This window comes from Lissotriton helveticus, chromosome 1_2 (assembly GCF_964261635.1).
Source record: "Lissotriton helveticus chromosome 1_2, aLisHel1.1, whole genome shotgun sequence".
Taxonomy (NCBI): Eukaryota; Metazoa; Chordata; class Amphibia; order Caudata; family Salamandridae; genus Lissotriton; species Lissotriton helveticus.
This window is the reverse complement of record NC_136058.1, coordinates 340958863-340979259: the sequence shown is the minus strand read 5'-3', so window position 1 is coordinate 340979259 and position 20397 is coordinate 340958863. Positions and strand designations below refer to the sequence as shown.

General features: G+C 35.9%; 21 non-coding genes across 21 annotated transcripts; all 21 read right to left on the bottom strand.

The window, feature by feature from the left end:
* Positions 1-854: 854 nt before the first annotated feature.
* TRNAD-GUC (transfer RNA aspartic acid (anticodon GUC)) lies at positions 855-926 on the bottom strand. Its single transcript has one exon. It is a non-coding gene; the product is annotated as a tRNA-Asp (tRNA).
* Positions 927-1562: 636 nt separating this feature from the next.
* TRNAD-GUC (transfer RNA aspartic acid (anticodon GUC)) lies at positions 1563-1634 on the bottom strand. Its single transcript has one exon. It is a non-coding gene; the product is annotated as a tRNA-Asp (tRNA).
* Positions 1635-2269: 635 nt separating this feature from the next.
* On the bottom strand, positions 2270-2341 carry TRNAD-GUC (transfer RNA aspartic acid (anticodon GUC)). Its single transcript has one exon. It is a non-coding gene; the product is annotated as a tRNA-Asp (tRNA).
* Positions 2342-3683: 1342 nt separating this feature from the next.
* Positions 3684-3755, bottom strand: TRNAD-GUC (transfer RNA aspartic acid (anticodon GUC)). Its single transcript has one exon. It is a non-coding gene; the product is annotated as a tRNA-Asp (tRNA).
* A 2046-nt stretch (positions 3756-5801) lies between these two features.
* On the bottom strand, positions 5802-5873 carry TRNAD-GUC (transfer RNA aspartic acid (anticodon GUC)). Its single transcript has one exon. It is a non-coding gene; the product is annotated as a tRNA-Asp (tRNA).
* Positions 5874-6511: 638 nt separating this feature from the next.
* On the bottom strand, positions 6512-6583 carry TRNAD-GUC (transfer RNA aspartic acid (anticodon GUC)). The gene has a single exon. It is a non-coding gene; the product is annotated as a tRNA-Asp (tRNA).
* A 636-nt stretch (positions 6584-7219) lies between these two features.
* TRNAD-GUC (transfer RNA aspartic acid (anticodon GUC)) lies at positions 7220-7291 on the bottom strand. Its single transcript has one exon. It is a non-coding gene; the product is annotated as a tRNA-Asp (tRNA).
* A 634-nt stretch (positions 7292-7925) lies between these two features.
* Positions 7926-7997, bottom strand: TRNAD-GUC (transfer RNA aspartic acid (anticodon GUC)). The gene has a single exon. It is a non-coding gene; the product is annotated as a tRNA-Asp (tRNA).
* Positions 7998-8633: 636 nt separating this feature from the next.
* Positions 8634-8705, bottom strand: TRNAD-GUC (transfer RNA aspartic acid (anticodon GUC)). Its single transcript has one exon. It is a non-coding gene; the product is annotated as a tRNA-Asp (tRNA).
* Positions 8706-10047: 1342 nt separating this feature from the next.
* On the bottom strand, positions 10048-10119 carry TRNAD-GUC (transfer RNA aspartic acid (anticodon GUC)). Its single transcript has one exon. It is a non-coding gene; the product is annotated as a tRNA-Asp (tRNA).
* Positions 10120-10753: 634 nt separating this feature from the next.
* Positions 10754-10825, bottom strand: TRNAD-GUC (transfer RNA aspartic acid (anticodon GUC)). The gene has a single exon. It is a non-coding gene; the product is annotated as a tRNA-Asp (tRNA).
* A 636-nt stretch (positions 10826-11461) lies between these two features.
* TRNAD-GUC (transfer RNA aspartic acid (anticodon GUC)) lies at positions 11462-11533 on the bottom strand. The gene has a single exon. It is a non-coding gene; the product is annotated as a tRNA-Asp (tRNA).
* A 1342-nt stretch (positions 11534-12875) lies between these two features.
* Positions 12876-12947, bottom strand: TRNAD-GUC (transfer RNA aspartic acid (anticodon GUC)). The gene has a single exon. It is a non-coding gene; the product is annotated as a tRNA-Asp (tRNA).
* A 1340-nt stretch (positions 12948-14287) lies between these two features.
* Positions 14288-14359, bottom strand: TRNAD-GUC (transfer RNA aspartic acid (anticodon GUC)). Its single transcript has one exon. It is a non-coding gene; the product is annotated as a tRNA-Asp (tRNA).
* A 634-nt stretch (positions 14360-14993) lies between these two features.
* TRNAD-GUC (transfer RNA aspartic acid (anticodon GUC)) lies at positions 14994-15065 on the bottom strand. Its single transcript has one exon. It is a non-coding gene; the product is annotated as a tRNA-Asp (tRNA).
* A 635-nt stretch (positions 15066-15700) lies between these two features.
* TRNAD-GUC (transfer RNA aspartic acid (anticodon GUC)) lies at positions 15701-15772 on the bottom strand. The gene has a single exon. It is a non-coding gene; the product is annotated as a tRNA-Asp (tRNA).
* A 637-nt stretch (positions 15773-16409) lies between these two features.
* Positions 16410-16481, bottom strand: TRNAD-GUC (transfer RNA aspartic acid (anticodon GUC)). Its single transcript has one exon. It is a non-coding gene; the product is annotated as a tRNA-Asp (tRNA).
* Positions 16482-17108: 627 nt separating this feature from the next.
* TRNAD-GUC (transfer RNA aspartic acid (anticodon GUC)) lies at positions 17109-17180 on the bottom strand. The gene has a single exon. It is a non-coding gene; the product is annotated as a tRNA-Asp (tRNA).
* Positions 17181-18527: 1347 nt separating this feature from the next.
* Positions 18528-18599, bottom strand: TRNAD-GUC (transfer RNA aspartic acid (anticodon GUC)). The gene has a single exon. It is a non-coding gene; the product is annotated as a tRNA-Asp (tRNA).
* Positions 18600-19234: 635 nt separating this feature from the next.
* TRNAD-GUC (transfer RNA aspartic acid (anticodon GUC)) lies at positions 19235-19306 on the bottom strand. The gene has a single exon. It is a non-coding gene; the product is annotated as a tRNA-Asp (tRNA).
* Positions 19307-19943: 637 nt separating this feature from the next.
* Positions 19944-20015, bottom strand: TRNAD-GUC (transfer RNA aspartic acid (anticodon GUC)). The gene has a single exon. It is a non-coding gene; the product is annotated as a tRNA-Asp (tRNA).
* Between the last annotated feature and the right edge of the window lie 382 nt (positions 20016-20397).

Genomic DNA, 20397 nt, shown 5'->3' with positions numbered 1-20397 from the left:
TTTCAGTTAACACATCAGTAAGCATTTTGGCCATCAGTGAATTCAACCTTTTTTCTCAATCGGAATAGGCAAGGATAATGACAGATATATTTTACAATGTTAGAAAGTACATCATTTTATTTAATTGTGTGAATAAAAGGAATCGCCTCCCCGTCGGGGAATTGAACCCCGGTCTCCCGTGTGACAGGCGGGGATACTGACCACTATACTAACGAGGACTTATTGGCATCAGTTAAACAGTGCTCACCTCCTTGGGGTTAAGGCATACCCTCGATCAATTCACAGTATTGTAATAGGCAGATTTGCTGCTTTTGGTTAGGACAAGTAATCTTTTTTCCTAAATATTACAATACAGAAATTCCTAGCCAAAAACAATCAGTTTTATCAAGAAATTATTTCATTGAAATAAATATCTATCTATCGATCTGTCTATCTGGCTATCTTTCTAACTATCAATATATATATTTATATATATCTATATATATATATATATAATCAGCTCACTTTACCATTTGCAGCTTATAACTATTAGCCACCAGGGGTCACTACTAACCAAAAGCAGTCATTCTACTTGTAAATTGTGCCAATCGAGTGGAACAGCAGCCTAGGATTCACCACTGCTTCATCTCATTTTCCAAGAGAATGCCGATGTAAAGTGTTTTTGATGGTACGCCTGTGCATATTGAAATATTCAGAGCATATTCTGAATTTCAGTTAACACATCAGTAAGCATTTTGTCCATCAGTGAATTCAACCTTTTTTCTCAATCGGAATAGGCAAGGATAATGACAGATATATTTTACAATGTTAGAAAGTGCATCATTTTATTTAATTGTGTGAATAAAAGGAATCGCCTCCCCGTCGGGGAATTGAACCCCGGTCTCCCGCGTGACAGGCGGGGATACTGACCACTATACTAACGAGGACTTATTGGCATCAGTTAAACAGTGCTCACCTCCTTGGGGTTAAGGCATACCCTCGATCAATTCACAGTATTGTAATAGGCAGATTTGCTGCTTTTGGTTAGGACAAGTAATCTTTTTTCCTAAATATTACAATACAGAAATTCCTAGCCAAAAACAATCAGTTTTATCAAGAAATTATTTCATTGAAATAAATATCTATCTATCGATCTGTCTATCTGGCTATCTTTCTAACTATCAATATATATATTTATATATATCTATATATATATATATATAATCAGCTCACTTTACCATTTGCAGCTTATAACTATTAGCCACCAGGGGTCACTACTAACCAAAAGCAGTCATTCTACTTGTAAATTGTGCCAATCGAGTGGAACAGCAGCCTAGGATTCACCACTGCTTCATCTCATTTTCCAAGAGAATGCAGATGTAAAGTGTTTTTGATGGTACGCCTGTGCATATTGAAATATTCAGAGCGTATTCTGAATTTCAGTTAACACATCAGTAAGCATTTTGTCCATCAGTGAATTCATCCTTTTTTCTCAATCGGAATAGGCAAGGATAATGACAGATATATTTTACAATGTTAGAAAGTGCATCATTTTATTTAATTGTGTGAATAAAATGAATCGTCTCCCCGTCGGGGAATTGAACCCCGGTCTCCCGCGTGACAGGCGGGGATACTGACCACTATACTAACGAGGACTTATTGGCATCAGTTAAACAGTGCTCACCTCCTTGGGGTTAAGGCATACCCTCGATCAATTCACAGTATTGTAATAGGCAGATTTGCTGCTTTTGGTTAGGACAAGTAATCTTTTTTCCTAAATATTACAATACAGAAATTCCTAGCCAAAAACAATCAGTTTTATCAAGAAATTATTTCATTGAAATAAATATCTATCTATCGATCTGTCTATCTGGCTATCTTTCTAACTATCAATATATATATTTATATATATCTATATATATATATATAATCAGCTCACTTTACCATTTGCAGCTTATAACTATTAGCCACCAGGGGTCACTACTAACCAAAAGCAGTCATTCTACTTGTAAATTGTGCCAATCGAGTGGAACAGCAGCCTAGGATTCACCACTGCTTCATCTCATTTTCCAAGAGAATGCAGATGTAAAGTGTTTTTAATGGTACGCCTGTGCATATTGAAATATTCAGAGCATATTCTGAATTTCAGTTAACACATCAGTAAGCATTTTGGCCATCAGTGAATTCAACCTTTTTTTCTCAATCGGAATAGGCAAGGATAATGACAGATATATTTTACAATGTTAGAAAGTAGATCATTTTATTTAATTGTGTGAATAAAATGAATCGCCTCCCCGTCGGGGAATTGAACCCCGGTCTCCCGCGTGACAGGCGGGGATACTGACCACTATACTAACGAGGACTTATTGGCATCAGTTAAACAGTGCTCACCTCCTTGGGGTTAAGGCATACCCTCGATCAATTCACAGTATTGTAATAGGCAGATTTGCTGCTTTTGGTTAGGACAAGTAATCTTTTTTCCTAAATATTACAATACAGAAATTCCTAGCCAAAAACAATCAGTTTTATCAAGAAATTATTTCATTGAAATAAATATCTATCTATCGATCTGTCTATCTGGCTATCTTTCTAACTATCAATATATATATTTATATATATCTATATATATATATATATAATCAGCTCACTTTACCATTTGCATCTTATAACTATTAGCCACCAGGGGTCACTACTAACCAAAAGCAGTCATTCTACTTGTAAATTGTGCCAATCGAGTGGAACAGCAGCCTAGGATTCACCACTGCTTCATCTCATTTTCCAAGAGAATGCAGATGTAAAGTGTTTTTGATGGTACGCCTGTGCATATTGAAATATTCAGAGCATATTCTGAATTTCAGTTAACACATCAGTAAGCATTTTGGCCATCAGTGAATTCAACCTTTTTTCTCAATCGGAATAGGCAAGGATAATGACAGATATATTTTACAATGTTAGAAAGTACATCATTTTATTTAATTGTGTGAATAAAATGAATCGCCTCCCCGTCGGGGAATTGAACCCCGGTCTCCCGTGTGACAGGCGGGGATACTGACCACTATACTAACGAGGACTTATTGGCATCAGTTAAACAGTGCTCACCTCCTTGGGGTTAAGGCATACCCTCGATCAATTCACAGTATTGTAATAGGCAGATTTGCTGCTTTTGGTTAGGACAAGTAATCTTTTTTCCTAAATATTACAATACAGAAATTCCTAGCCAAAAACAATCAGTTTTATCAAGAAATTATTTCATTGAAATAAATATCTATCTATCGATCTGTCTATCTGGCTATCTTTCTAACTATCAATATATATATTTATATATATCTATATATATATATATAATCAGCTCACTTTACCATTTGCAGCTTATAACTATTAGCCACCAGGGGTCACTACTAACCAAAAGCAGTCATTCTACTTGTAAATTGTGCCAATCGAGTGGAACAGCAGCCTAGGATTCACCACTGCTTCATCTCATTTTCCAAGAGAATGCCGATGTAAAGTGTTTTTGATGGTACGCCTGTGCATATTGAAATATTCAGAGCATATTCTGAATTTCAGTTAACACATCAGTAAGCATTTTGTCCATCAGTGAATTCAACCTTTTTTCTCAATCGGAATAGGCAAGGATAATGACAGATATATTTTACAATGTTAGAAAGTGCATCATTTTATTTAATTGTGTGAATAAAAGGAATCGCCTCCCCGTCGGGGAATTGAACCCCGGTCTCCCGCGTGACAGGCGGGGATACTGACCACTATACTAACGAGGACTTATTGGCATCAGTTAAACAGTGCTCACCTCCTTGGGGTTAAGGCATACCCTCGATCAATTCACAGTATTGTAATAGGCAGATTTGCTGCTTTTGGTTAGGACAAGTAATCTTTTTTCCTAAATATTACAATACAGAAATTCCTAGCCAAAAACAATCAGTTTTATCAAGAAATTATTTCATTGAAATAAATATCTATCTATCGATCTGTCTATCTGGCTATCTTTCTAACTATCAATATATATATTTATATATATCTATATATATATATATAATCAGCTCACTTTACCATTTGCAGCTTATAACTATTAGCCACCAGGGGTCACTACTAACCAAAAGCAGTCATTCTACTTGTAAATTGTGCCAATCGAGTGGAACAGCAGCCTAGGATTCACCACTGCTTCATCTCATTTTCCAAGAGAATGCCGATGTAAAGTGTTTTTGATGGTACGCCTGTGCATATTGAAATATTCAGAGCATATTCTGAATTTCAGTTAACACATCAGTAAGCATTTTGTCCATCAGTGAATTCAACCTTTTTTCTCAATCGGAATAGGCAAGGATAATGACAGATATATTTTACAATGTTAGAAAGTGCATCATTTTATTTAATTGTGTGAATAAAAGGAATCGCCTCCCCGTCGGGGAATTGAACACCGGTCTCCCGCGTGACAGGCGGGGATACTGACCACTATACTAACGAGGACTTATTGGCATCAGTTAAACAGTGCTCACCTCCTTGGGGTTAAGGCATACCCTCGATCAATTCACAGTATTGTAATAGGCAGATTTGCTGCTTTTGGTTAGGACAAGTAATCTTTTTTCCTAAATATTACAATACAGAAATTCCTAGCCAAAAACAATCAGTTTTATCAAGAAATTATTTCATTGAAATAAATATCTATCTATCGATCTGTCTATCTGGCTATCTTTCTAACTATCAATATATATATTTATATATATCTATATATATATATATAATCAGCTCACTTTACCATTTGCAGCTTATAACTATTAGCCACCAGGGGTCACTACTAACCAAAAGCAGTCATTCTACTTGTAAATTGTGCCAATCGAGTGGAACAGCAGCCTAGGATTCACCACTGCTTCATCTCATTTTCCAAGAGAATGCAGATGTAAAGTGTTTTTGATGGTACGCCTGTGCATATTGAAATATTCAGAGCGTATTCTGAATTTCAGTTAACACATCAGTAAGCATTTTGTCCATCAGTGAATTCATCCTTTTTTCTCAATCGGAATAGGCAAGGATAATGACAGATATATTTTACAATGTTAGAAAGTGCATCATTTTATTTAATTGTGTGAATAAAATGAATCGTCTCCCCGTCGGGGAATTGAACCCCGGTCTCCCGCGTGACAGGCGGGGATACTGACCAGTATACTAACGAGGACTTATTGGCATCAGTTAAACAGTGCTCACCTCCTTGGGGTTAAGGCATACCCTCGATCAATTCACAGTATTGTAATAGGCAGATTTGCTGCTTTTGGTTAGGACAAGTAATCTTTTTTCCTAAATATTACAATACAGAAATTCCTAGCCAAAAACAATCAGTTTTATCAAGAAATTATTTCATTGAAATAAATATCTATCTATCGATCTGTCTATCTGGCTATCTTTCTAACTATCAATATATATATTTATATATATCTATATATATATATATAATCAGCTCACTTTACCATTTGCAGCTTATAACTATTAGCCACCAGGGGTCACTACTAACCAAAAGCAGTCATTCTACTTGTAAATTGTGCCAATCGAGTGGAACAGCAGCCTAGGATTCACCACTGCTTCATCTCATTTTCCAAGAGAATGCAGATGTAAAGTGTTTTTGATGGTACGCCTGTGCATATTGAAATATTCAGAGCGTATTCTGAATTTCAGTTAACACATCAGTAAGCATTTTGTCCATCAGTGAATTCATCCTTTTTTCTCAATCGGAATAGGCAAGGATAATGACAGATATATTTTACAATGTTAGAAAGTGCATCATTTTATTTAATTGTGTGAATAAAATGAATCGTCTCCCCGTCGGGGAATTGAACCCCGGTCTCCCGCGTGACAGGCGGGGATACTGACCACTATACTAACGAGGACTTATTGGCATCAGTTAAACAGTGCTCACCTCCTTGGGGTTAAGGCATACCCTCGATCAATTCACAGTATTGTAATAGGCAGATTTGCTGCTTTTGGTTAGGACAAGTAATCTTTTTTCCTAAATATTACAATACAGAAATTCCTAGCCAAAAACAATCAGTTTTATCAAGAAATTATTTCATTGAAATAAATATCTATCTATCGATCTGTCTATCTGGCTATCTTTCTAACTATCAATATATATATTTATATATATCTATATATATATATATATATAATCAGCTCACTTTACCATTTGCAGCTTATAACTATTAGCCACCAGGGGTCACTACTAACCAAAAGCAGTCATTCTACTTGTAAATTGTGCCAATCGAGTGGAACAGCAGCCTAGGATTCACCACTGCTTCATCTCATTTTCCAAGAGAATGCAGATGTAAAGTGTTTTTGATGGTACGCCTGTGCATATTGAAATATTCAGAGCGTATTCTGAATTTCAGTTAACACATCAGTAAGCATTTTGTCCATCAGTGAATTCATCCTTTTTTCTCAATCGGAATAGGCAAGGATAATGACAGATATATTTTACAATGTTAGAAAGTGCATCATTTTATTTAATTGTGTGAATAAAATGAATCGTCTCCCCGTCGGGGAATTGAACCCCGGTCTCCCGCGTGACAGGCGGGGATACTGACCACTATACTAACGAGGACTTATTGGCATCAGTTAAACAGTGCTCACCTCCTTGGGGTTAAGGCATACCCTCGATCAATTCACAGTATTGTAATAGGCAGATTTGCTGCTTTTGGTTAGGACAAGTAATCTTTTTTCCTAAATATTACAATACAGAAATTCCTAGCCAAAAACAATCAGTTTTATCAAGAAATTATTTCATTGAAATAAATATCTATCTATCGATCTGTCTATCTGGCTATCTTTCTAACTATCAATATATATATTTATATATATCTATATATATGTATATATAATCAGCTCACTTTACCATTTGCATCTTATAACTATTAGCCACCAGGGGTCACTACTAACCAAAAGCAGTCATTCTACTTGTAAATTGTGCCAATCGAGTGGAACAGCAGCCTAGGATTCACCACTGCTTCATCTCATTTTCCAAGAGAATGCCGATGTAAAGTGTTTTTGATGGTACGCCTGTGCATATTGAAATATTCAGAGCATATTCTGAATTTCAGTTAACACATCAGTAAGCATTTTGTCCATCAGTGAATTCAACCTTTTTTCTCAATCGGAATAGGCAAGGATAATGACAGATATATTTTACAATGTTAGAAAGTGCATCATTTTATTTAATTGTGTGAATAAAAGGAATCGCCTCCCCGTCGGGGAATTGAACCCCGGTCTCCCGCGTGACAGGCGGGGATACTGACCACTATACTAACGAGGACTTATTGGCATCAGTTAAACAGTGCTCACCTCCTTGGGGTTAAGGCATACCCTCGATCAATTCACAGTATTGTAATAGGCAGATTTGCTGCTTTTGGTTAGGACAAGTAATCTTTTTTCCTAAATATTACAATACAGAAATTCCTAGCCAAAAACAATCAGTTTTATCAAGAAATTATTTCATTGAAATAAATATCTATCTATCGATCTGTCTATCTGGCTATCTTTCTAACTATCAATATATATATTTATATATATCTATATATATATATATAATCAGCTCACTTTACCATTTGCAGCTTATAACTATTAGCCACCAGGGGTCACTACTAACCAAAAGCAGTCATTCTACTTGTAAATTGTGCCAATCGAGTGGAACAGCAGCCTAGGATTCACCACTGCTTCATCTCATTTTCCAAGAGAATGCAGATGTAAAGTGTTTTTGATGGTACGCCTGTGCATATTGAAATATTCAGAGCGTATTCTGAATTTCAGTTAACACATCAGTAAGCATTTTGTCCATCAGTGAATTCATCCTTTTTTCTCAATCGGAATAGGCAAGGATAATGACAGATATATTTTACAATGTTAGAAAGTGCATCATTTTATTTAATTGTGTGAATAAAATGAATCGTCTCCCCGTCGGGGAATTGAACCCCGGTCTCCCGCGTGACAGGCGGGGATACTGACCACTATACTAACGAGGACTTATTGGCATCAGTTAAACAGTGCTCACCTCCTTGGGGTTAAGGCATACCCTCGATCAATTCACAGTATTGTAATAGGCAGATTTGCTGCTTTTGGTTAGGACAAGTAATCTTTTTTCCTAAATATTACAATACAGAAATTCCTAGCCAAAAACAATCAGTTTTATCAAGAAATTATTTCATTGAAATAAATATCTATCTATCGATCTGTCTATCTGGCTATCTTTCTAACTATCAATATATATATTTATATATATCTATATATATGTATATATAATCAGCTCACTTTACCATTTGCATCTTATAACTATTAGCCACCAGGGGTCACTACTAACCAAAAGCAGTCATTCTACTTGTAAATTGTGCCAATCGAGTGGAACAGCAGCCTAGGATTCACCACTGCTTCATCTCATTTTCCAAGAGAATGCCGATGTAAAGTGTTTTTGATGGTACGCCTGTGCATATTGAAATATTCAGAGCATATTCTGAATTTCAGTTAACACATCAGTAAGCATTTTGTCCATCAGTGAATTCAACCTTTTTTCTCAATCGGAATAGGCAAGGATAATGACAGATATATTTTACAATGTTAGAAAGTGCATCATTTTATTTAATTGTGTGAATAAAAGGAATCGCCTCCCCGTCGGGGAATTGAACCCCGGTCTCCCGCGTGACAGGCGGGGATACTGACCACTATACTAACGAGGACTTATTGGCATCAGTTAAACAGTGCTCACCTCCTTGGGGTTAAGGCATACCCTCGATCAATTCACAGTATTGTAATAGGCAGATTTGCTGCTTTTGGTTAGGACAAGTAATCTTTTTTCCTAAATATTACAATACAGAAATTCCTAGCCAAAAACAATCAGTTTTATCAAGAAATTATTTCATTGAAATAAATATCTATCTATCGATCTGTCTATCTGGCTATCTTTCTAACTATCAATATATATATTTATATATATCTATATATATATATATATAATCAGCTCACTTTACCATTTGCAGCTTATAACTATTAGCCACCAGGGGTCACTACTAACCAAAAGCAGTCATTCTACTTGTAAATTGTGCCAATCGAGTGGAACAGCAGCCTAGGATTCACCACTGCTTCATCTCATTTTCCAAGAGAATGCAGATGTAAAGTGTTTTTGATGGTACGCCTGTGCATATTGAAATATTCAGAGCGTATTCTGAATTTCAGTTAACACATCAGTAAGCATTTTGTCCATCAGTGAATTCATCCTTTTTTCTCAATCGGAATAGGCAAGGATAATGACAGATATATTTTACAATGTTAGAAAGTGCATCATTTTATTTAATTGTGTGAATAAAATGAATCGTCTCCCCGTCGGGGAATTGAACCCCGGTCTCCCGCGTGACAGGCGGGGATACTGACCAGTATACTAACGAGGACTTATTGGCATCAGTTAAACAGTGCTCACCTCCTTGGGGTTAAGGCATACCCTCGATCAATTCACAGTATTGTAATAGGCAGATTTGCTGCTTTTGGTTAGGACAAGTAATCTTTTTTCCTAAATATTACAATACAGAAATTCCTAGCCAAAAACAATCAGTTTTATCAAGAAATTATTTCATTGAAATAAATATCCATCTATCGATCTGTCTATCTGGCTATCTTTCTAACTATCAATATATATATTTATATATATCTATATATATATATATAATCAGCTCACTTTACCATTTGCAGCTTATAACTATTAGCCACCAGGGGTCACTACTAACCAAAAGCAGTCATTCTACTTGTAAATTGTGACAATCGAGTGGAACAGCAGCCTAGGATTCACCACTGCTTCATCTCATTTTCCAAGAGAATGCCGATGTAAAGTGTTTTTGATGGTACGCCTGTGCATATTGAAATATTCAGAGCATATTCTGAATTTCAGTTAACACATCAGTAAGCATTTTGTCCATCAGTGAATTCAACCTTTTTTCTCAATCGGAATAGGCAAGGATAATGACAGATATATTTTACAATGTTAGAAAGTGCATCATTTTATTTAATTGTGTGAATAAAAGGAATCGCCTCCCCGTCGGGGAATTGAACCCCGGTCTCCCGCGTGACAGGCGGGGATACTGACCACTATACTAACGAGGACTTATTGGCATCAGTTAAACAGTGCTCACCTCCTTGGGGTTAAGGCATACCCTCGATCAATTCACAGTATTGTAATAGGCAGATTTGCTGCTTTTGGTTAGGACAAGTAATCTTTTTTCCTAAATATTACAATACAGAAATTCCTAGCCAAAAACAATCAGTTTTATCAAGAAATTATTTCATTGAAATAAATATCTATCTATCGATCTGTCTATCTGGCTATCTTTCTAACTATCAATATATATATTTATATATATCTATATATATATATATAATCAGCTCACTTTACCATTTGCAGCTTATAACTATTAGCCACCAGGGGTCACTACTAACCAAAAGCAGTCATTCTACTTGTAAATTGTGCCAATCGAGTGGAACAGCAGCCTAGGATTCACCACTGCTTCATCTCATTTTCCAAGAGAATGCAGATGTAAAGTGTTTTTGATGGTACGCCTGTGCATATTGAAATATTCAGAGCGTATTCTGAATTTCAGTTAACACATCAGTAAGCATTTTGTCCATCAGTGAATTCATCCTTTTTTCTCAATCGAAATAGGCAAGGATAATGACAGATATATTTTACAATGTTAGAAAGTGCATCATTTTATTTAATTGTGTGAATAAAATGAATCGTCTCCCCGTCGGGGAATTGAACCCCGGTCTCCCGCGTGACAGGCGGGGATACTGACCACTATACTAACGAGGACTTATTGGCATCAGTTAAACAGTGCTCACCTCCTTGGGGTTAAGGCATACCCTCGATCAATTCACAGTATTGTAATAGGCAGATTTGCTGCTTTTGGTTAGGACAAGTAATCTTTTTTCCTAAATATTACAATACAGAAATTCCTAGCCAAAAACAATCAGTTTTATCAAGAAATTATTTCATTGAAATAAATATCTATCTATCGATCTGTCTATCTGGCTATCTTTCTAACTATCAATATATATATTTATATATATCTATATATATGTATATATAATCAGCTCACTTTACCATTTGCATCTTATAACTATTAGCCACCAGGGGTCACTACTAACCAAAAGCAGTCATTCTACTTGTAAATTGTGCCAATCGAGTGGAACAGCAGCCTAGGATTCACCACTGCTTCATCTCATTTTCCAAGAGAATGCCGATGTAAAGTGTTTTTGATGGTACGCCTGTGCATATTGAAATATTCAGAGCATATTCTGAATTTCAGTTAACACATCAGTAAGCATTTTGTCCATCAGTGAATTCAACCTTTTTTCTCAATCGGAATAGGCAAGGATAATGACAGATATATTTTACAATGTTAGAAAGTGCATCATTTTATTTAATTGTGTGAATAAAAGGAATCGCCTCCCCGTCGGGGAATTGAACCCCGGTCTCCCGCGTGACAGGCGGGGATACTGACCACTATACTAACGAGGACTTATTGGCATCAGTTAAACAGTGCTCACCTCCTTGGGGTTAAGGCATACCCTCGATCAATTCACAGTATTGTAATAGGCAGATTTGCTGCTTTTGGTTAGGACAAGTAATCTTTTTTCCTAAATATTACAATACAGAAATTCCTAGCCAAAAACAATCAGTTTTATCAAGAAATTATTTCATTGAAATAAATATCTATCTATCGATCTGTCTATCTGGCTATCTTTCTAACTATCAATATATATATTTATATATATCTATATATATATATATAATCAGCTCACTTTACCATTTGCAGCTTATAACTATTAGCCACCAGGGGTCACTACTAACCAAAAGCAGTCATTCTACTTGTAAATTGTGCCAATCGAGTGGAACAGCAGCCTAGGATTCACCACTGCTTCATCTCATTTTCCAAGAGAATGCAGATGTAAAGTGTTTTTGATGGTACGCCTGTGCATATTGAAATATTCAGAGCGTATTCTGAATTTCAGTTAACACATCAGTAAGCATTTTGTCCATCAGTGAATTCATCCTTTTTTCTCAATCGGAATAGGCAAGGGTAATGACAGATATATTTTACAATGTTAGAAAGTGCATCATTTTATTTAATTGTGTGAATAAAATGAATCGTCTCCGCGTCGGGGAATTGAACCCCGGTCTCCCGCGTGACAGGCGGGGATACTGACCACTATACTAACGAGGACTTATTGGCATCAGTTAAACAGTGCTCACCTCCTTGGGGTTAAGGCATACCCTCGATCAATTCACAGTATTGTAATAGGCAGATTTGCTGCTTTTGGTTAGGACAAGTAATCTTTTTTCCTAAATATTACAATACAGAAATTCCTAGCCAAAAACAATCAGTTTTATCAAGAAATTATTTCATTGAAATAAATATCTATCTATCGATCTGTCTATCTGGCTATCTTTCTAACTATCAATATATATATTTATATATATCTATATATATGTATATATAATCAGCTCACTTTACCATTTGCATCTTATAACTATTAGCCACCAGGGGTCACTACTAACCAAAAGCAGTCATTCTACTTGTAAATTATGCCAATCGAGTGGAACAGCAGCCTAGGATTCACCACTGCTTCATCTCATTTTCCAAGAGAATGCCGATGTAAAGTGTTTTTGATGGTACGCCTGTGCATATTGAAATATTCAGAGCATATTCTGAATTTCAGTTAACACATCAGTAAGCATTTTGTCCATCAGTGAATTCAACCTTTTTTCTCAATCGGAATAGGCAAGGATAATGACAGATATATTTTACAATGTTAGAAAGTGCATCATTTTATTTAATTGTGTGAATAAAAGGAATCGCCTCCCCGTCGGGGAATTGAACCCCGGTCTCCCGCGTGACAGGCGGGGATACTGACCACTATACTAACGAGGACTTATTGGCATCAGTTAAACAGTGCTCACCTCCTTGGGGTTAAGGCATACCCTCGATCAATTCACAGTATTGTAATAGGCAGATTTGCTGCTTTTGGTTAGGACAAGTAATCTTTTTTCCTAAATATTACAATACAGAAATTCCTAGCCAAAAACAATCAGTTTTATCAAGAAATTATTTCATTGAAATAAATATCTATCTATCGATCTGTCTATCTGGCTATCTTTCTAACTATCAATATATATATTTATATATATCTATATATATATATATAATCAGCTCACTTTACCATTTGCAGCTTATAACTATTAGCCACCAGGGGTCACTACTAACCAAAAGCAGTCATTCTACTTGTAAATTGTGCCAATCGAGTGGAACAGCAGCCTAGGATTCACCACTGCTTCATCTCATTTTCCAAGAGAATGCAGATGTAAAGTGTTTTTGATGGTACGCCTGTGCATATTGAAATATTCAGAGCGTATTCTGAATTTCAGTTAACACATCAGTAAGCATTTTGTCCATCAGTGAATTCATCCTTTTTTCTCAATCGGAATAGGCAAGGATAATGACAGATATATTTTACAATGTTAGAAAGTGCATCATTTTATTTAATTGTGTGAATAAAATGAATCGTCTCCCCGTCGGGGAATTGAACCCCGGTCTCCCGCGTGACAGGCGGGGATACTGACCAGTATACTAACGAGGACTTATTGGCATCAGTTAAACAGTGCTCACCTCCTTGGGGTTAAGGCATACCCTCGATCAATTCACAGTATTGTAATAGGCAGATTTGCTGCTTTTGGTTAGGACAAGTAATCTTTTTTCCTAAATATTACAATACAGAAATTCCTAGCCAAAAACAATCAGTTTTATCAAGAAATTATTTCATTGAAATAAATATCCATCTATCGATCTGTCTATCTGGCTATCTTTCTAACTATCAATATATATATTTATATATATCTATATATATATATATAATCAGCTCACTTTACCATTTGCAGCTTATAACTATTAGCCACCAGGGGTCACTACTAACCAAAAGCAGTCATTCTACTTGTAAATTGTGCCAATCGAGTGGAACAGCAGCCTAGTATTCACCACTGCTTCATCTCATTTTCCAAGAGAATGCCGATGTAAAGTGTTTTTGATGGTACGCCTGTGCATATTGAAATATTCAGAGCATATTCTGAATTTCAGTTAACACATCAGTAAGCATTTTGTCCATCAGTGAATTCAACCTTTTTTCTCAATCGGAATAGGCAAGGATAATGACAGATATATTTTACAATGTTAGAAAGTGCATCATTTTATTTAATTGTGTGAATAAAAGGAATCGCCTCCCCGTCGGGGAATTGAACCCCGGTCTCCCGCGTGACAGGCGGGGATACTGACCACTATACTAACGAGGACTTATTGGCATCAGTTAAACAGTGCTCACCTCCTTGGGGTTAAGGCATACCCTCGATCAATTCACAGTATTGTAATAGGCAGATTTGCTGCTTTTGGTTAGGACAAGTAATCTTTTTTCCTAAATATTACAATACAGAAATTCCTAGCCAAAAACAATCAGTTTTATCAAGAAATTATTTCATTGAAATAAATATCTATCTATCGATCTGTCTATCTGGCTATCTTTCTAACTATCAATATATATATTTATATATATCTATATATATATATATAATCAGCTCACTTTACCATTTGCAGCTTATAACTATTAGCCACCAGGGGTCACTACTAACCAAAAGCAGTCATTCTACTTGTAAATTGTGCCAATCGAGTGGAACAGCAGCCTAGGATTCACCACTGCTTCATCTCATTTTCCAAGAGAATGCAGATGTAAAGTGTTTTTGATGGTACGCCTGTGCATATTGAAATATTCAGAGCGTATTCTGAATTTCAGTTAACACATCAGTAAGCATTTTGTCCATCAGTGAATTCATCCTTTTTTCTCAATCGGAATAGGCAAGGATAATGACAGATATATTTTACAATGTTAGAAAGTGCATCATTTTATTTAATTGTGTGAATAAAATGAATCGTCTCCCCGTCGGGGAATTGAACCCCGGTCTCCCGCGTGACAGGCGGGGATACTGACCACTATACTAACGAGGACTTATTGGCATCAGTTAAACAGTGCTCACCTCCTTGGGGTTAAGGCATACCCTCGATCAATTCACAGTATTGTAATAGGCAGATTTGCTGCTTTTGGTTAGGACAAGTAATCTTTTTTCCTAAATATTACAATACAGAAATTCCTAGCCAAAAACAATCAGTTTTATCAAGAAATTATTTCATTGAAATAAATATCTATCTATCGATCTGTCTATCTGGCTATCTTTCTAACTATCAATATATATATTTATATATATCTATATATATATATATAATCAGCTCACTTTACCATTTGCAGCTTATAACTATTAGCCACCAGGGGTCACTACTAACCAAAAGCAGTCATTCTACTTGTAAATTGTGCCAATCGAGTGGAACAGCAGCCTAGGATTCACCACTGCTTCATCTCATTTTCCAAGAGAATGCAGATGTAAAGTGTTTTTAATGGTACGCCTGTGCATATTGAAATATTCAGAGCATATTCTGAATTTCAGTTAACACATCAGTAAGCATTTTGGCCATCAGTGAATTCAACCTTTTTTTCTCAATCGGAATAGGCAAGGATAATGACAGATATATTTTACAATGTTAGAAAGTAGATCATTTTATTTAATTGTGTGAATAAAATGAATCGCCTCCCCGTCGGGGAATTGAACCCCGGTCTCCCGCGTGACAGGCGGGGATACTGACCACTATACTAACGAGGACTAATTGGCATCAGTTAAACAGTGCTCACCTCCTTGGGGTTAAGGCATACCCTCGATCAATTCACAGTATTGTAATAGGCAGATTTGCTGCTTTTGGTTAGGACAAGTAATCTTTTTTCCTAAATATTACAATACAGAAATTCCTAGCCAAAAACAATCAGTTTTATCAAGAAATTATTTCATTGAAATAAATATCTATCTATCGATCTGTCTATCTGGCTATCTTTCTAACTATCAATATATATATTTATATATATCTATATATATATATATATAATCAGCTCACTTTACCATTTGCAGCTTATAACTATTAGCCACCAGGGGTCACTACTAACCAAAAGCAGTCATTCTACTTGTAAATTGTGCCAATCGAGTGGAACAGCAGCCTAGGATTCACCACTGCTTCATCTCATTTTCCAAGAGAATGCAGATGTAAAGTGTTTTTAATGGTACGCCTGTGCATATTGAAATATTCAGAGCATATTCTGAATTTCAGTTAACACATCAGTAAGCATTTTGGCCATCAGTGAATTCAACCTTTTTTTCTCAATCGGAATAGGCAAGGATAATGACAGATATATTTTACAATGTTAGAAAGTACATCATTTTATTTAATTGTGTGAATAAAATGAATCGCCTCCCCGTCGGGGAATTGAACCCCGGTCTCCCGCGTGACAGGCGGGGATACTGACCACTATACTAACGAGGACTTATTGGCATCAGTTAAACAGTGCTCACCTCCTTGGGGTTAAGGCATACCCTCGATCAATTCACAGTATTGTAATAGGCAGATTTGCTGCTTTTGGTTAGGACAAGTAATCTTTTTTCCTAAATATTACAATACAGAAATTCCTAGCCAAAAACAATCAGTTTTATCAATAAATTATTTCATTGAAATAAATATCTATCTATCGATCTGTCTATCTGGCTATCTTTCTAACTATCAATATATATATTTATATATATATATATATAATCAGCTCACTTTACCATTTGCAGCTTATAACTATTAGCCACCAGGGGTCACTACTAACCAAAAGCAGTCATTCTACTTGTAAATTGTGCCAATCGAGTGGAACTGCAGCCTAGGATTCACCACTGCTTCATCTCATTTTCCAAGAGAATGCAGATGTTAAGTGTTTTTGATGGTACGCCTGTGCATATTGAAATATTCAGAGCATATTCTGAATTTCAGTTAACACATCAGTAAGCATTTTGGCCATCAGTGAATTCAACCTTTTTTTCTCAATCGGAATAGGCAAGGATAATGACAGATATATTTTACAATGTTAGAAAGTACATCATTTTATTTAATTGTGTGAATAAGATGAATCGCCTCCCCGTCGGGGAATTGAACCCCGGTCTCCCGCGTGACAGGCGGGGATACTGACCACTATACTAACGAGGACTTATTGGCACCAGTTAAACAGTGCTCACCTCCTTGGGGTTAAGGCATACCCTCGATCAATTCACAGTATTGTAATAGGCAGATTTGCTGCTTTTGGTTAGGACAAGTAATCTTTTTTCCTAAATATTACAATACAGAAATTCCTAGCCAAAAACAATCAGTTTTATCAAGAAATTATTTCATTGAAATAAATATCTATCTATCGATCTGTCTATCTGGCTATCTTTCTAACTATCAATATATATATTTATATATATCTATATATATATATATATATATAATTAGCTCACTTTATCATTTGCAGCTTATAACTATTAGCCACCAGGGGTCACTACTAACCAAAAGCAGTCATTCTACTTGTAAATTGTGCCAATCGAGTGGAACAGCAGCCTAGGATTCACCACTACTTCATCTCATTTTATAAGAGAATGCAGATGTAAAGTGTTTTTGATGGTACGCCTGTGCATATTGAAATATTCAGAGCATATTCTGAATTTCAGTTAACACATCAGTAAGCATTTTGTCCATCTGTGAATTCAACCTTTTTTCTCAATCGGAATAGGCAAGGATAATGACAGATATATTTTACAATGTTAGAAAGTACATCATTTTATTTAATTGTGTGAATAAAAGGAATCGCCTCCCCGTCGGGGAATTGAACCCCGGTTTCCCGCGTGACAGGCGGGGATACTGACCACTATACTAATGAGGACTTATTGGCATCAGTTAAACAGTGCTCACCTCCTTGGGGTTAAGGCATACCCTCGATCAATTCACAGTATTGTAATAGGCAGATTTGCTGCTTTTGGTTAGGACAAGTAATCTTTTTTCCTAAATATTACAATACAGAAATTCCTAGCCAAAAACAATCAGTTTTATCAAGAAATTATTTCATTGAAATAAATATCTATCAATCGATCTGTCTATCTGGCTATCTTTCTAACTATCAATATATTTATTTATATATATCTATATATATATATATAATCAGCTCACTTTACCATTTGCAGCTTATAACTATTAGCCACCAGGGGTCACTACTAACCAAAAGCAGTCATTCTACTTGTAAATTGTGCCAATCGAGTGGAACAGCAGCCTAGGATTCACCACTGCTTCATCTCATTTTCCAAGAGAATGCAGATGTAAAGTGTTTTTGATGGTACGCCTGTGCATATTGAAATATTCAGAGCATATTCTGAATTTCAGTTAACACATCAGTAAGCATTTTGGCCATCAGTGAATTCAACCTTTTTTTCTCAATCGGAATAGGCAAGGATAATGACAGATATATTTTACAATGTTAGAAAGTACATCATTTTATTTAATTGTGTGAATAAAATGAATCGCCTCCCCGTCGGGGAATTGAACCCCGGTCTCCCGCGTGACAGGCGGGGATACTGACCACTATACTAACGAGGACTTATTGGCATCAGTTAAACAGTGCTCACCTCCTTGGGGTTAAGGCATACCCTCGATCAATTCACAGTATTGTAATAGGCAGATTTGCTGCTTTTGGTAAGGACAAGTAATCTTTTTTCCTAAATATTACAATACAGAAATTCCTAGCCAAAAACAATCAGTTTTATCAAGAAACTATTTCATTGAAATAAATATCTATCTATCGATCTGTCTATCTGGCTATCTTTCTAACTATCAATATATATATTTATATATATCTATATATATATATATAATCAGCTCACTTTATCATTTGCAGCTTATAACTATTAGCCACCAGGGGTCACTACTAACCAAAAGCAGTCATTCTACTTGTAAATTGTGCCAATCGAGTGGAACAGCAGCCTAGGATTCACCACTGCTTCATCTCATTTTCCAAGAGAATGCAGATGTAAAGTGTTTTTGATGGTACGCCTGTGCATATTGAAATATTCAGAGCATATTCTGAATTTCAGTTAACACATCAGTAAACATTTTGGCCATCAGTGAATTCAACCTTTTTTTCTCAATCGGAATAGGCAAAGATAGTGACAGATATATTTTACAATGTTAGAAAGTACATCATTTTATTTAATTGTGTGAATAAAATGAATCGCCTCCCCGTCGGGGAATTGAACCCCGGTCTCCCGCGTGACAGGCGGGGATACTGACCACTATACTAACGAGGACTTATTGGCATCAGTTAAACAGTGCTCACCTCCTTGGGGTTAAGGTATACCCTCGATCAATTCACAGTATTGTAATAGGCAGATTTGCTGCTTTTGGTTAGGACAAGTAATCTTTTTTCCTAAATATTACAATACAGAAATTCCTAGCCAAAAACAATCAGTTTTATCAAGAAATTATTTCATTGAAATAAATATCTATCTATCGATCTGTCTATCTGGCTATCTTTCTAACTATCAATATATATATTTATATATATCTATATATATATATATATAATCAGCTCACTTTACCATTTGCAGCTTATAACTATTAGCCACCAGGGGTCACTACTAACCAAAAGCAGTCATTCTACTTGTAAATTGTGCCAATCGAGTGGAACAGCAGCCTAGGATTCACCACTGCTTCATCTCATTTTCCAAGAGAATGCAGATGTAAAGTGTTTTTGATGGTATGCCTGTGCATATTGAAATATTCAGAGCATATTCTGAATTTCAGTTAACACATCAGTAAGCATTTTGGCCATCAGTGAATTCAACCTTTTTTTCTCAATCGGAATAGGCAAGGATAATGACAGATATATTTTACAATGTTAGAAAGTAGATCATTTTATTTAATTGTGTGAATAAAATGAATTGCCTCCCCGTCGGGGAATTGAACCCCGGTCTCCCGCGTGACAGGCGGGGATACTGACCACTATACTAACGAGGACTTATTGGCATCAGTTAAACAGTGCTCACCTCCTTGGGGTTAAGGCATACCCTCGATCAATTCACAGTATTGTAATAGGCAGATTTGCTGCTTTTGGTTAGGACAAGTAATCTTTTTTCCTAAATATTACAATACAGAAATTCCTAGCCAAAAACAATCAGTTTTATCAATAAATTATTTCATTGAAATAAATATCTATCTATCGATCTGTCTATCTGGCTATCTTTCTAACTATCAATATATATATTTATATATATCTATATATATATATATATATAATCAGCTCACTTTACCATTTGCATCTTATAACTATTAGCCACCAGGGGTCACTACTAACCAAAAGCAGTCATTCTACTTGTAAATTGTGCCAATCGAGTGGAAC